General features: G+C 38.0%; 1 long non-coding RNA gene across 1 annotated transcript; it reads right to left on the bottom strand.

The window, feature by feature from the left end:
* Positions 1-1,900: 1,900 nt before the first annotated feature.
* On the bottom strand, positions 1,901-4,252 carry LOC140319968 (uncharacterized). The gene is made up of 4 exons (XR_011917993.1): positions 4,188-4,252; positions 4,076-4,105; positions 3,791-3,973; positions 1,901-3,527 (listed from the first exon to the last, which is right to left on the bottom strand). It is a non-coding gene; the product is annotated as an uncharacterized lncRNA (long non-coding RNA).
* Between the last annotated feature and the right edge of the window lie 11,571 nt (positions 4,253-15,823).

Genomic DNA, 15,823 nt, shown 5'->3' with positions numbered 1-15,823 from the left:
GGTGGAAAAGTCTTTTTGTTTTTAACTGGCAGCCATCAGAGCTGCAGGTGTGTGTTGCACCCATGACCCGCTCTGCATGTTGCTGGAGGACAAAACTGTCAAACCCTGACCTGTAAACTGCCCTTCTTCTCTGTAAAAACCAATGCAAAACATTTAGTGTCAGTCATCTTTGTTATCCACATAGCTCTCTCTACGTATGTGAATAATCACTGTTCGCATTCATTACTATCCCTGAGATCTCTGATGCGTGCAAAACTCATGCTTAACAACTGTATTCATGCATTCTTTCTTACATACTGACTCCAACGTTCTTGCCAAATATAATATATTTAAACATATTCACGTTTCTTTTTCTTCCAGGCAGCCAGACTTTCTTGTAATATTCTGAAGTGGTTATGAGCAATAGTTCTCCAGGCTTTCAAGTTTTTCTTTGGACTTTTGCTGCATTTTCACCTCTTTTCAGTCCAATCCTCCGCAGAGTTTGAGTAGTTGACATCTCAGGTGTCTCAGGTGTTTACACTCTCATTACTGCGAGAAACTTATCAACTCCAAGTAAACAAACAAAAAAATAGCTTTATTGCATTTACGTGGACATGCTCAATGCTAGTATTTATGTTTTTTGAAGTAAAGAATACTTCTTATATCCCCTTACACGTGTCCAAACATATAAATCAAAGCAGCAGATTTGAAAGGAATGAAATGTTTGTGTGATTCTGCTAAAGAAGGAAACTGTGCCTTAACTGATAGTGTCACAGGTTTCAATTCAGGACCCTAAAATTTATTTAAAAAAAACACAAAAACAACAGTAAATAGGCAGGTGTGTATGATGTCCCACCACCTTGGTCATGTTTCTCTCAGGTTTGACTAATTTCCCCAAAGATTTCTCCAAAAACAGGTTGGGGAAAGGTCGAATGGAGGAGAAAGGGGAGTGAAAAGTGACAAAGTCATAGCTATACTCAGAGACAAGGTGGCAAACTGTCTGTTTGCAGTCCAGCTGACAGGTATTTATGGAAGAGATGACTCATGAGCAGCACCTGTGACCTGGCCTTACACACCTGACCCTTCTTCTGCAATCAAACACCAAGAGGAGAGGCGAAAGGGAAATAGAGACACTGCTTAGCAATCATATAAGACTATAGGCAGCTACACACTGTGAGATTTAAGCCATTCTATAAATTCACTGCAAGTCAAACTGTGCGACAAGCATTTGATAATCTTGGCTGTGACACCTTCTTTGATGCGTGCGCACTGTACATCAATGATACTGAAATCAGAGTAAGCGAGCTCGTAATTGCAGCTTCTTTGGGAAATTTTATGGAAAGATCCAACAGAGATACATGTCACCACAGCAAGGATCCCAATGGACTATGTCTGTTGGACAAAAATGTGGCCAAAAATACACATTTACTGTTATCTACTTTACCCTGAGAACACCCTGACTTCAGTCTCCACAGTTTATGGTATGAATAAGATGTAGTTTCATTACGGATAAGTGATTATAAGTATATTGATTAATAATTGATATAAACAACTACCATACATATTAAGAAGCAACTAAAAAAAACTTTATAAATGAAACTTCGTTAAAAAGTTAATAGTAAAAACTTAAAACTGAAAAAATCTTAACTAATCTTACTTAAAATACTTAATGAATAGAACATCATCATCATGCTTGTCCACAGTTCGCAATCGATAGGAGCTTCTGTTGCTACAACTCACAACTATATTGCCAAGGAGAAATTCTCCTAAGGACACAGACGCATAGCAAGATGATCGTGCTTTTAGAAAATTCATTGCAGCCTGTCTTTGGTCACACAGCCATGACACTATCCCTCTTTGAAGTCTCCTGGTGTAAGACCACTGTCAAGTGGCCATGACCAATGAAATTACCACAATCATCTTTCACCTGGAGTGGTAAAAACCGTGCAGTGTATCGTGGAAATATAATCATATTAGAATATCTTGCACAATAAAGTTAAATTTTTGCTGTTACGTAGACTAAAGTCATCTTTAACACACCACTCTTCAGTTAACTGAAAATAACGGAATCATACATACCAATTAGGGCTTAAAAATGAACAAACCTAAGCAAACGTTTCTCTTACTTCCATTTATTGTTTGATTTGTTTTTAGCAGTGACAAGAACAGACAAGAAAGGGTTGAGACAAGCAAAGGTTAATTTCTACTACAACAGTCACGGCATAGCACCAGAAGACATTTAATTGTTTTTGAATCCATGATAAAGTGTAGCCAGTTAATTGTGTAAGTAATTGTGAAAACAGCTCTAATTCTAAAAAGTGCCGGCTAACAACCTGTGATGTTAGTGGTGCAACTTCAAGTGCAAATTGGGCTCTGTAGCCATTCCTCTCAGATCCATATCAAGCCTCTTGGAATAAAAATGTCTGGAAAAACTTCAAATCTGTGATCTAAACACAATGAAAAGGCCAAATAGCATCACACAAATTTGTACCTGCTGTGTGTGTTAAACAGACATGTTTTGAAAAAGGCACGTTTTCAGCTGTGAATGGAAACTGCTCACTTTTAATTCATAAATCATGCTTTTTAAACATGTATGTAAGTAATAATACAGTAAGGGTCTTCACAGCGTCATAGTTACATAGAATGCAATGTTATAATGACAAATACTTAACTTTCTGTCTGTATCTTAGTTGAAAGTTTTCTTTGCATTACTGTATGTTTGTGATGAGGCCAGGCTGACTTTGGCAAAGTAACAAAAGAAATAAAAAAACACTCATCATCAAATTCCTATGCATTGGCTGAGACGTGGACAGTTTCTATTTTAGGATAGAACAGACTGGCAGATGAGAAGTTCATCACTCAAAATCAGGCATGAAGGGGTCTAGATGAGCCAAAATTCCAGTAGAAATTATCTAAATGTTTTCAGCACCATGTTTAGTGTCTCAGAAATGCGAAAAAAGATCTGACTGATGTAAACTTAAGAGGATGTAAATCATAGCTGGAGACAATCTTACCAAATGGTGCCAAATTTACTTTATATATATTTACAAGACTATTGTAAAATATGTCATGGTGTGTTCAGTGTATAGATGAGGGCAGTGTTTTAAATGTTCAGTGGTGTGTGGATATTTGTAAAGATGATCATTTGAGCAGAAGAAGAGCAAATACACAGTAAGTACTGTTAAAAACCAAAGTTCAGAGCTTAGACCACATTTATTTCTCTCGTTGGATTGACTTTGTTGTCATTGTCCAATTATAAAAGCAATACATTATCCCTGCTGCTATTGTAAAAATCAGCCAGCGTTTAAATGGCCACGTTTTCCAAAACTGAAAACTAACACCACTACTGTGTCGACGTAAAGTATCTTGTATTTGACAGACTGCATCCCCATTCTTTGAACAAGCCAGTAATCCTTGAATACTCTCGTGGAAGAGAACATGAACATCCAGGACGATGTTCTCATAGGTTTGCGACCATTTAAATTCAGCTGTGGTGTAGTTGGCATCTCGGGTGTGGTGCATCAGAACCAGAATGACCTTTTCATCACCTGCTGACACCACAAGAAAGAAGAGGAACACATTGACAGCTGTAACATGATCGTCTTGAGCTTGAAGATCTTGCATTTTTTTTTCAAAAATAGTGAAATATGGTAAAAGACTAGAAGGACAGGAAATAAAAGACAATTTGGATCTCCATGAACACAAACCTGCTGGCTTCGGTTGAGCTGTGTCCACAGTGAAAGACCAGAGCAACATGAACACCTGTTCATATATTCTAATGTACACTTTAACAGCTTAAAAACTGTATTACCTGAAACTTCACTCATGGCTGCCTGCACGTCTGTCCCAACACGAGAGGTGATTGGACAGAAAAGGACAACGACGTCACATTTCTGGCGGTTTGTGCGCTGCACCTGCAGCTTTGTCGCCACTTGCTTCAGCAGCTCTTCATCAGCCCCAAAAGTCGTCCCCGTAATGATTTTGCAGATCTTAACTGTTCCCATTCAACAACAGAACAAAACAAGCAAAAAACAGAAACATGAACGGAGCAGAACTAATCAACAGATGCAGGATCTTAGCAGAAGCTAAGACTCACCCACAGGAATACGAAACATCTTTTGGCCTCCTAAAAAGAAAAACAGCGGAGTTATACGTCGCTATACTTAGCCATCTAAATAAATCTTAAAATGAACGCTGTGAATCTTTACCTTTGCTGCGGTGCTGCCACTGAGATAAACTGCTGAAAGACAGAAAATGGCTTCTGCAGAAATTCTTTCACTTTCTTTTTTAGTAGATCGTCAACAAGAGCTTTTGAGGAAGTTCCGCGTGCATTTAAAAAATAAAAGCTTGACATAATGATTAATACGTTAGAGTGGCCCATTGAGTGAGTAGAAAAAACATTCATTGAGATTAAACGGAACAGAAATCTCATGGGATTACAATCCCCTTAATCCGGAAGGAAGAATGGGATGAAGAATAATTTGCTGCAGTCTTTTCCTTGTTGTTAGATGGCAGTTTATGGCTGGTACAACTTCCTTTGATTCATTTTAAAGCAAATATCTGGATGTGATTTGCCCCTGAGCCTTGAGATTAATTCAAAGTGGCTCTGCCTGCAATTATTAATAACTCTAACTCCTAATACAATTTGAACAGATAAGCTAAAATAAATAAAATATCACCTCAGTCACCGCTGTCATGTACATGAAAATATTCAATAGAGACTACTATCTTGTCCCATACTGTAAACGGATTTACTTCTGTTATAAACTTAGGAATTTGTGGGGCCTGTGGGGATTCACATTACCTCAGGCGGCCATTTCAGGACCTTAAATTATTTTGCATCTATAGTTTTGGTGTGTGGATCTTCTCTTACTGGGTTTTACATTGCAGCCTGAGTCACTGTTGTTACAGCCATGTGACAGTGACACATACAGTATTCAATATAAAGAAAACCATTAATTACCACTTAATGGATGCTGTCTCTTTATCTTGTTAATGTCTTTGATAGTTTTCATCAAAAACGAATGTGATAATATCCCTGAAGGCTGAGGCCATGTCGGAGCTGGTAATATTTCATGTTGTTTTGAAAACAAACTCCGTCCTGTCCTTGCTCCACCTTGCTCCTCTCTATTCTTTATTTACTCTCTCCTTGACATTAATTTACAAATTGCCTTCTCTGTGATGTCACAGGTGTCAAGGTCTGAGTGGTAATGAGCTGAAGGAGCTGCGGTGTCCTGGGGGCTCTAGTGAATTCAAAACCATTACACCTATGACAGACTTAATTTCATTACTGCCACGCGTAATTTGATAAAACAGTGTTGCATGCAGTAATGTGGTTGGATATTGGAAGATGGTGTGAAAGGTCATAATGACCATTTGTCATCCAATTGTTCATTGATGTTAAGACTCTATTTGCCTGGTTATTCCCAGGCTATGGAACCAGAGGAAAAGGGGAATTTCTTCTTCTGTGACTTGGTTTTTAGTGTTTTGGAGGAGCTGCTACCTTAAAAGCTAAGGTCAGCTGGATAAAGCTGGATTGGAAGTTAGATACCACTATGTCCCTTTTCTTTAATCATCAAAACACACACCATCAACAACCTTTTACTTGTTTTTCTCCACTTCTACCTCTTTGCCTGCGACTGCAACAAAAGGAAAAAAATAAACAGAGAACCATCTGCTTGGAAAGTAAGCTTCTGGAGAAATATGCAGGGAGATATATAATATTTGTCCTGATGTCAAAAGTGTGGTATTGTCTCAACAAAGGTGCTTGGTAGAATTTTTCATTGCCTGTTTATGCATTTAAGCATTCATGATGTGAACATTTCTGTTCACTTTGTAGCTGTGCGGTATCACAGTCATGACGGTTTTGATCAAAGATCTTTTGTAATAATGCTCTGTGGGTTTTGTTTTCTTCTTTGTTTTGTTGGTTGTTGTCTTTTGGATCCCCATATTCTTTATACTACTTTACCTTCATTATTTGTTGTTTTAACCACTGCATTCTTATTTTTGAGAACGTGCTCCATTGTGTATTCTTTTGACATTACTTCCCTTCTTGTTTCACACCAGGTTTTCAGTTAGTGATTCACACACTTGCATCATATTTGTCATTGTCCTCTGCAGTATATCAGAAAATATAGAAATGTTATGCTGTTAGCCTCATTAATGTATTAATTCTGCAGTTTTTGATAAAATATCATGCAAAATGTAAGCAAGTTCTAATTCTAAAGACTAATATAACTATCCTGTAGCCGATACGGTGCAGTGATTTAAAATCTTTTAAGCCTTTATTACGTAACTGCTACATTTTGCATTGTGAACCAACTCAGATATTACACATTCTACTGTGGAACTGCATCAATTGAAGATCACCCTTTTCAGTTCTGGGGTGTACATAAAAACAGAGGACAAAAAGAAAGAAAAAAAACAGCTGGATTTAAAACGCTCATGTCTTTGACTTGCCTGGCAAAGGACAGTCCATGAAAGAGAGATAGCTTTGTTGTAATGGTCAGAGACATATCTAATTGATGTGAGTGCTTGAAAGCTGTCTGGCATTTTATTCTGAGCACATACTCCAGTGACAGTGGACACGCTCAATGAGTCAGCCCAGCTGGAGGAAAAGTTTAGCAGCCTCACTGCTAATCAAGTGTGGGTCTGTATTTGTGGCTGCGATTGATTTTAGAGGTATTTTTTTTATTTCAGTATACTATATTCTGCATGATTTCACAAAGAAAAAGTGCACAACCTGTTCAGCTGCAGGCAGACTTAATGAAAGACATGCAGGTACTTGGTGGCACTATTAACTGTAAAAGAGCCAGATCTTCCCCTAATTATGGGGCACTTAGACTTAAATGATGAAGCTAATCAAGATGTAGCTGTCCAGCTCACATCCTCTACAAAAAAGATATTTGGAGAACGTGTGGAGCGCGTAAGACCATTTTGGTCTAGTTCTACTTGTTGGAAAGACATCATTTCTAACCACATCATCTGGATGTATACATTCAGTTTGGAGAAGCTCGATTTTGTGTGACGTTTACATGCAATTTAAAAGTCCAGTTTTGGCCAATATCACCATTTTTTTCCCTCCAGTGTCATGTAAACTTATTTATCAATCCTTCTCACCTTTGTAGCAGATTGTTTTTGTACTACCTGGGACAAAAGCCAGTTGAAGGTACTTGCTTCATATTGTATGAGTGTTCAAACAATTCCCACAAACAATTCCAACTCAAACAGTGAAAGGAAATCTTTAAAAATTTTGTCTGACATTGATGTCTCTTTGCAGCTTGGTCTTTATCGGTAACAAGTTTGTTCATGTTATGATTAACATCAGGCTATAAACAGTGTTATTGGACTTCATTGATGATATGAAAGTATTGGCCTTTCCCTTAGGGAAAATTGCCAACTTTGAACAAAATAGAATCACTGCACACAAACCTCGACACACCATATTAATGCAGAACCTTTAAACAAAGATGTTCCTCACATACTGATGCTGTCATCATTTGTCTCAAAGGAGGGAGAGAACAAAACATAGAAGCAGAAAGGAAAATAACACTCATATACAGTGACTTACACAGCAAACAGTCCTCATACTAGCTACTGTGGATATGTCAAACTGCCTTTGTCTCTGACTGTGATCCTGATATTATTAACCTTTGCTCCAATCAAAGTGTGGCTCCTCTACTTAAAGGTGTGTATGTCTTCACTTTCATCTGTGTCCAATAATACAATGCTGTATGACAATTCACTGCTTTAATATGGACTAACCCTTAACCCTGACTCTTCTCAGTCAGTTCTTTTTTCTTTTGATGTCATCAAACTTTATAAAAGACAACGAATAGAAACTTAGAATTTTTTGATTTGTAAATTAAACTTGTGCAAAAAGGATTTTAAAGAGATGAAGTCATATAACAGCCTTGTTGAAGTCATCTATTTTCATGCCCCTCTGCATATCCTCTGGTCTGTCCAGACGATCTTAACTGGCCACACCTGTGGAGGTTTGGATGGAACACACACCTGACGAGGCTCTCTTACTGATGCATTGTACCATTTTTTATCTTTGCATTGCATCCTTTAGATTTGAATTTTGTTACTTTTCTTTTTATTTATGTCTAAATAATCATGTATTGGACTACTTACTGTTGGGGGCTATGAATTATCACAACAGACACATTTTCAGAAGTTTCAGTTTTGATTTCTAGGAAGTATTACAAAGTAATTTGGGCTTTTACATCTTTTGATATACATGTTTACACATGCAAACCAAGTGAACAGTAAGCAGATATGTACCTTGATAGCATCCACCTTGACACTGTGCTTTATATGAGTCATAGCAATTATACGACTTGCACTAATATCTCAATCTCAGTGTTTAGTGTTTTTTTTTAATTGCAGTTCATTAGACTGATTCCACTAAGTCCTAATTAACATGTGCAGTTTTCCTTTTAATCATCACACCCCCTTTGCTTTACAAATTGCCCCTCTGGGACAAAGAAAGTGTTTTGGACTGACTTGAACTGAACTGAACTGAACTTTAGTTAAATGTTCGTTTTGACAGTGGTTTCAGTCAGCAGTACATCTTGTTCGGTGTTGTGCACATCGAGTCCTCAGTTTTAAATTGCTGTCAACATGTAAATATGTTTGGATTGAACTGAACAGTCACAGTAGTTGCTGTGCCACACAAAGCTTTATGACTTAATCGTGTCAACATTCAATCCTATAAAAAGCAATATTGCAAGATTGGAAAATGTTATGCCCAGTTGCTATATTTTTATCAAGATAAGTGAATAAAATTGCATTTGGGATGGTTGCTACTTTTTATATCAATTCCAACAGATATGTTCCAGTGTTTTTTTAAAGGACCTTATCAACCAAACCGACATTCAGCCATTGGTCAATGTCTGTTTCTCCAGTATTCTTGGTGTGTGCCCTGTTGCCAATGTTGAACTGCGTCTGCATCTGTTTGCAATCATGGCTTTCTGTGAAAGAGATCACTCTATTTGGCAGGTCAGTAAAGTAAATGAGTGGTGGCGCTGACACCAGAGAGCTAACAAGCAACAATTTCACACTGTGTGGACCAGAAATTGAAGAAATATTGATGATGACTCAGGGGAGACCATCTCTGTTTGACATTACAGAAAAAAGCACACTGCTGTGCCACCAAATTCTGCAGTGGCATGGTATGTCTTCTTGAGGAGGGTCAGATTCTACACCCAAGCCAGCAGTTCAAAATGGTCTTTGCAGTGTGTTTCTTGGGCTATTTAGCTTGTTCAGACATCAGTAACACAGGAGACCCAGCAGGAGGGTGTCTTCAACCATTTTCACGCAGCTTTTGCACTATACTGCCACATAAAAATACATCCTTGATAAGTCGCCACTGTTCTTCTTTGGTCATTGAAGTGACTCAGCCTTGCATCAGTATGTGCTTATAAATGGTGAACCGGCAGTAGGAAACATCTGAGTGACATCAGCTTTGTTGGTTAGAGTAGCGTCTCCCACATGCATGCATTTCTTCACAAACAACTCTGATGACAGCTCATGAGCCTCAACTCTCCCCGTATTCCACCTCTGTATGTAGAAACAGGACCAAAACATTCTTACTGAAATCCCATCATATTCTGTGGTTTAGTCAAAAGGATCTCATGTCAGTTTTCAATAAACAGGGTGCCCCTTTAGTGTCATCTGGCATGCCCACTGTTTGGAGAACTAAGATTAGCAGCACGGAGCCAAGAAACGAAGTGGTGTGAACAGTTTTAGTGGCAAATACCGGTTAGCTGTGAAAGCAAAGACCATCAGTTGAAAGGTTGCTTGTTTCCCGGCTTCCACAGTCCACATGTCAAAATATCTATGGCTGAGATACTAAACTCTACATTGCCCCCGGTGTGTGTCGCTAACTTATTGGTCATTTCAGATAAAAGTGTCTTCTAATGAATGTAAAAAGACTGAATTTAGAATATTTTCGCTCCTTTTGTTGCTTTTTTAGAGCTCTGTACAAAATTGAGCTAAACATTTTTAATGTGCGGATTAAAGAAATTAAGAAGTTAATGGTAATACATCGCAGTATTTCAACCCTCAGCGGCACAACTCTGAAGCTAAACATTAAATATGATGTGTTCAAAACTCCTGTCACACTTTAGCCTGGAAGGACATTTTGTTTTCCTTCCTTCCACCCACGCCGTGTCCTCAGTCCTTCAGTCTGCACCCACTTACCTGTCAGTATTATTCCAGCTCTTAGTCTAATGCACCTGTAATTTTCTTGTCGTTTTAGCCACCAGCCTAATGGGTAAACAGCCCTCCAGCATTGACCTGCCACGCTCCCTTTTTTCATTTGTCAATTAACCTGATGAAAGCGGTTAGAAATTTGGCAACCTGGTTTGTTTGCATTTTTCTAGGTGGACTAAAGTGGGTGTCACTTTAACAGGGAGATTGCACCTGGGACAAACTTTATTTAAGAATAAAAAAAAATAGTGTTACGATTTAAAAAGAGATGCAGTGAAAAGGAAAAATCTTCTCCTTTTGTTGCCTCTCCTGAGTTCATGGACCCATATTGGTTGACAAGAGCGACAAGTGTGCAAGCTATGCTTATATGTGTGCTCGACAGCTAGTTTTTAGTGGCACCTCACACCTACATGTAAACTTGCTCTGGCCTCGGTAGAATGCTTTCACCTTTATTAAAAGGAGCTGGATGTTTACCAAGTCCTCCCACTGATGTGATATGTTATGGGGATGAACATTTTTTACACTTGTGAGTTACATTCGGTTAATAACACAAGACTTCATTGAAGTTCTGTCACTTCTCGGTTACATCAAGGCAGTATCATTAGTCGGTTAAGTTAGAAAAAGGCCTTATTGTACAACCCAATCATCACCCTCTTAGACACCATTTTATTGGTTACCTTGGTTACTTGTGAGCACAACTTGTTATGACCAAACTTTGTAACTCCTTGGTTCAGTTTAAGACAAAAACTTCACTTGGTTAGAGCAAGACAACAATCATGGTCTTGACTAAATTACTTTATTTTTGCAACATGGCCATCACTTTAATTTATACCATGTTTAAAACATGTAGAGGTCGCATATGCTGCAAATGTGATTTGCCATTTTGACCTGCACGATTAACAAACGACCCAAGGATAGATATTCGGGCAGAGGAAAGTCTTGGCTATGTTCATACTAATAGACAAGAGCAATGTTAGTTTATCACCTGGAGAATTCTCTTCAGTCAATTTTCTGGATTGCAGCCTGGACGAAAATTTGCCCAGTTTGTTATATCAGGCTCCCTGAGTTTAGACCTGAACTTGAAGCTGATGAACCCTGAGATTCTATGACTTTTTGTAAAATCATCAAATTCCATTTATAATATACATGACTTGAATTCATGAGCGCACATATTTTTGTCGTGTCTACTATTCAAACGCCAAACTCACACAACCCTGTCAGCCTTCATTAAAACTCTTGATCTCAAGTAGCCCAGAAAAATAATCTTATTTATTCCAGCTGCAGTTCATCATATACCATCGGTGTCATAAGTAATTAATCGGTGTTTCAGTTTCACATCACATTAGCTTTACTCTGCAAATGCTTTTAACCAAAGCGATTTACAAATGAGGAACATATTTGGTGTAATTTGAAGTTTTGTAACTTGTCTGAGGATACTGAGGGGTTGAAAAAGCAACTTTCTCACTGATAGACGAGCACTCCAGCACATTATTTAGTAAATTACCAGGAGATTACTCTTCTTGTTAATTGGCGCTATATAAACTAGGGATGCATTGATTATGAAATACTGGGCCGATACCAATTGTTTCTGGTGTTTATTTTCCCTTAAATGCCATGAAAACAATTAGAAATGCAACAGAAAAAACCCACTACCATCAATGCACACAAATTCATTCATACAAACTCTTAAATGAGGAAATATCTAACTGGAATTATCATGTTTCTAAAATAAAGTGGGCTTTATATCAACTGTATGAATGAGGAAAAGCCACACGACTGAAGGCTGCTTTAGGATAAACAGGAGGGAAAGAGTCAGAAAGAAGTCAATTTGGTGAGTTTAGGACTTTTCTCCCTAGAATGGAGAACCAATGTCACTGATAACAAACTTAGTTTTCACTACAGTCACTTTCTAGAATACACCCCAGGAATCTGCAGTCAGGACCGACAAACAGGAGGAGAATTGGACTGTCAGCTGCCATCTTCATTCCCATGTCTGTGACGCTCAGAGGTCACAAACATGGGAATCTCTTTGTATTTCCCTTCATATAGACAGAACCGCTCCTTCGCAAAAAACAACAAATAACAATACAAATGCTTTGTATATATCGGCCAAAACTGTATGAAAATTAAAAATTGGATCAGGGCTCCTGCTCTGGATGACTGGTCCAGTAAGAGAGTTATTAGCTATTGATCACACAGCTCTCAGCAAAGGAGTTCATCCCTGATTAATATCCAGCATTTTCTTTATGTTTGGCAACTGATCAATCAGCTTTTATGCAGTTATGAAGCTGCAGCCAGAGGTATGACAAAAACTGGTAGTGAACCGTGTCTCCTCCGGCTCCACTCCTTGTTTGTTCAGTGTGTGTTAAACTGTCTTCATGTGGAACAGTAACACAAAGACAATATGAAAAGGACATTAATCGGAATCCCTCCATCTTGGAGGAGAATTGACTTACCATCTCATAATAGTTTGCTCTCACTGCCTGCAACAATCATGTCATTTTTCTTTTTGTTTGTGGTGAAGAAATGGTTTTGTTTCAGTTGTGGAGGATCAAGGCTTTTTGTAAGATAACCGACATGAGTTGATAAAACACATTGGGAGCAAACATTGAGACATAACCCATCAGCAGCACCAGTAATATTATCACAGCTCACAGCTTATAAGTAAATATTTCAGTGATTACGTCACAAAGGGACTCTATTTTGAGTATAAATATGTCTTGGCCATTGTACCACTATGCTGAAGTATTCCTTCACAGCAGGATTCCTGAAATATATAAAGTATTTTGTATTAAATGGTCCAGCATCTGAATGACAAAGTTTGTGCCTTTCTTTCAACCTGTTTTGAAACAACTACAAGACTGACAAGCTGTGACGACACCCTTTACACTTCTTACACCGCATCAAATCACAAAACATTGAACATTTAAGTGGATTGAACCTTTCTACTCTTAGCAGGGTTTCTGTTCTCAAAGATGTGCAACAGTTACATAAACTGATTTACTGAAGTATTTTTGAATGAAGGAATCAAATTTAGTCAAACAAAATGTTTATTTCAGTTAACTGATTAGATAAAAGTGGTACAACTTAAAATGAATCTTTGATAATAACATTGTTGGCAGGTTAGTTTATGGACTGTAATAGCTTTGCAGAATTTTAATGGTCAAACGTGGAATAGCCATGAAACAGAAACTTTTGTGCTCGTGTTGCTGAACACATTTTTTGTGTCATTCAGCCCACCTTCCAGTAATCATTTATCAGCAGGACTTCTGGTATTTATGTCCAACACCTTTTGTGTGTTTAACCAAGGAGGTGGGACTCTGCAGCAAGTGATCCAGTAAAAGAACATTTTGATAAATCATTACAGTGTCTGTTTAAATGCAACCTATAATGTTTGCCTAACATCAACTATCTTGATTTTCATTCCGAACCCTCACCAAAGAGGTTGTATGTGTTTACATGAACACCCAAGGTCGGAGCAACACTCAATCTTGGCTCTTCCATGTGTGTGGTGCGATGTGGTGTGTGTGTATTTGTAATGCCATCCTTCTAACCCTCTGACCTCTAAATGTGGACTTTCTCTCATGTTTAATGTTAAGCAACGGTTGGATCGTGACAGTTTGATGAAATGCTGTAACACTGTGTTCCTCTGTGGAGCTTTTAATGTGCGCAGTAGCACAAAAAAAAAAAAAAAGAAAAAAATCAGTCGTTAACGTGGCTATTTCATAGTTGGCTGTGAGACCAGGTTGTTGAAATGGGTCCTTTTTACTTTGATTGTGTCATATATTGCTTTGTTGTTGGGAATTCTTGATGTCCCAAACTAAAGCGGAGGGAGGCCATTAGTGTCCATCTTTAAACTCACTTTAATGCAGAAGGTAAACATATCGAAACCATGTATTTCCACATCATTATCCACCATACAATTGAAACCTGTCCTCGGCCTTTTCTTAAACTTTGCCAAATAGTTATATTACCTCAACTAAGCCACAGAATTCTGATGCAAAAACCCTAACCAAATAGCAAATGAAAATGTGAGTATCTATGAGAAGTTGTGATTTCAAAATGTAAGGGCGGTAAAAGGATACGACACAAGGCAAACACACTCACACTCGGTTGAAAAGAGCAGGTGAATGAAAGCAATCGGTCATAACTATGATAAACATTCTTTATAACATCTATTTTCTGATAATAGAATTATTTCTGATAATCACAGGTATTCAAATGTTCTTAAAACAAAATAAAACAAAAACAGCTTTAAAATCATGAAAATAAATGTGAAACGAGTTTAATCAAGTTTCTCTCAGCTGGCTTTTAGTTTTCTGGAACAACTTCTGCGGTGAAACTTTTAATTTCAACCGTGGGCGAAGCTTTATCAGTGAAGCAGCAGCTAACTATGAAGGATCAGTGTGATAATCATGATATATCACACCATATATGCCATATTTCCATCACACATGCTCTCACAACTTCAACCCCGGCCCACCCAATTAAGAGGACCTCCCGGTCGGGGTGATTCTTGAAATATTGAAAGTCTCATCTACTATCTTCAATAGCAATTCTAAAGATTTAATGTTACATTCAAAACTGGATAGAGAAAGTTTGAGCTTTTTTCATTACATGTGATTCATCCAATAATTCATGAATTTTCTTTACCGACTTTATCTAGTTCTGGGTCACAGGGGGGCCGAAGCCTATCTGAGCTGCCATCAGGGTAGAGGCAGGGTACAACTCGAGCAAATTTTCTCAGCTTCCTCAAGAAGAAGAGTATTTGTTGAGCCTTCTTTATGATCTGATGTGTGTTGTGTGTCCAGGTGAAATCCTCACCGATGTGAGTGCCGAGGAATTTGAAGGTTTTAACCCTCTCCCCCTGTGTCCCGTTGATGTGTAGCAGAGCGTGCTGGTCTCTCCTCCTGCTCGGGTCGATAATCATCTCCTTGGTCTTCTCAGCAGAGCAAACCAACACACCATCCTTTAGCCATCTTTAAATTTCCTAGTGTTAAAACTCAAAAAGGAATACGTCTGAATGTCATTATTAATGTCAACATTTTCCTATTTAATTTCTGTGCAAACCGTGTGTAAAATACAAGCTTCACAATTATTACTGATTTTACAAATACCTGATATTAGCTGACCCTCCTAAACTACACTTTCAGAGCCCTTTTTTTTCTTGACGGATATATTAAATTTCTGAAAATGACCTTTCAACCTGTCTACCTGGTTCTAGCAGAATACACATGATTTATTGCTATCTCTCTATTCTTTTCTCTTTCTACAGTCTCCTCACGTTAGTTTGGTTATGTTAAGAATTAAAAAGGTTTCCAAGGACTGAGATGTCTTAGTTACAGGTTATTCACACACTCCTGTGATTCCATATTGTCTTAACAAGTTAGAAATGCCACTGCACCAAAGTAATTTGCTCATTATCATTTACCTTTCTGATTTTTGCTGTTCATCCCTCTGTCTTCTATTCCATCGCTCAAGGAAAATTTCCTTCAAGTTAATTGATGAAGTCTGGAGTGTCTAACTTTAATGTTGGAATGAAATGAGATGGATCACAGTGGAAAATAAAACCATAGGGATATGGAATGTGATGGTAGTCTCCTACTATCAAAGAGTTCATGCAGTAAAA

This window comes from Leuresthes tenuis, unplaced genomic scaffold (genome assembly GCF_036924035.1).
Source record: "Leuresthes tenuis unplaced genomic scaffold, fLeuTen1.0.hap1 SCAF_12, whole genome shotgun sequence".
In the NCBI taxonomy this organism is placed as follows: domain Eukaryota; kingdom Metazoa; phylum Chordata; class Actinopteri; order Atheriniformes; family Atherinopsidae; genus Leuresthes; species Leuresthes tenuis.
This window is presented reverse-complemented; position numbering and strand designations above follow the sequence as displayed.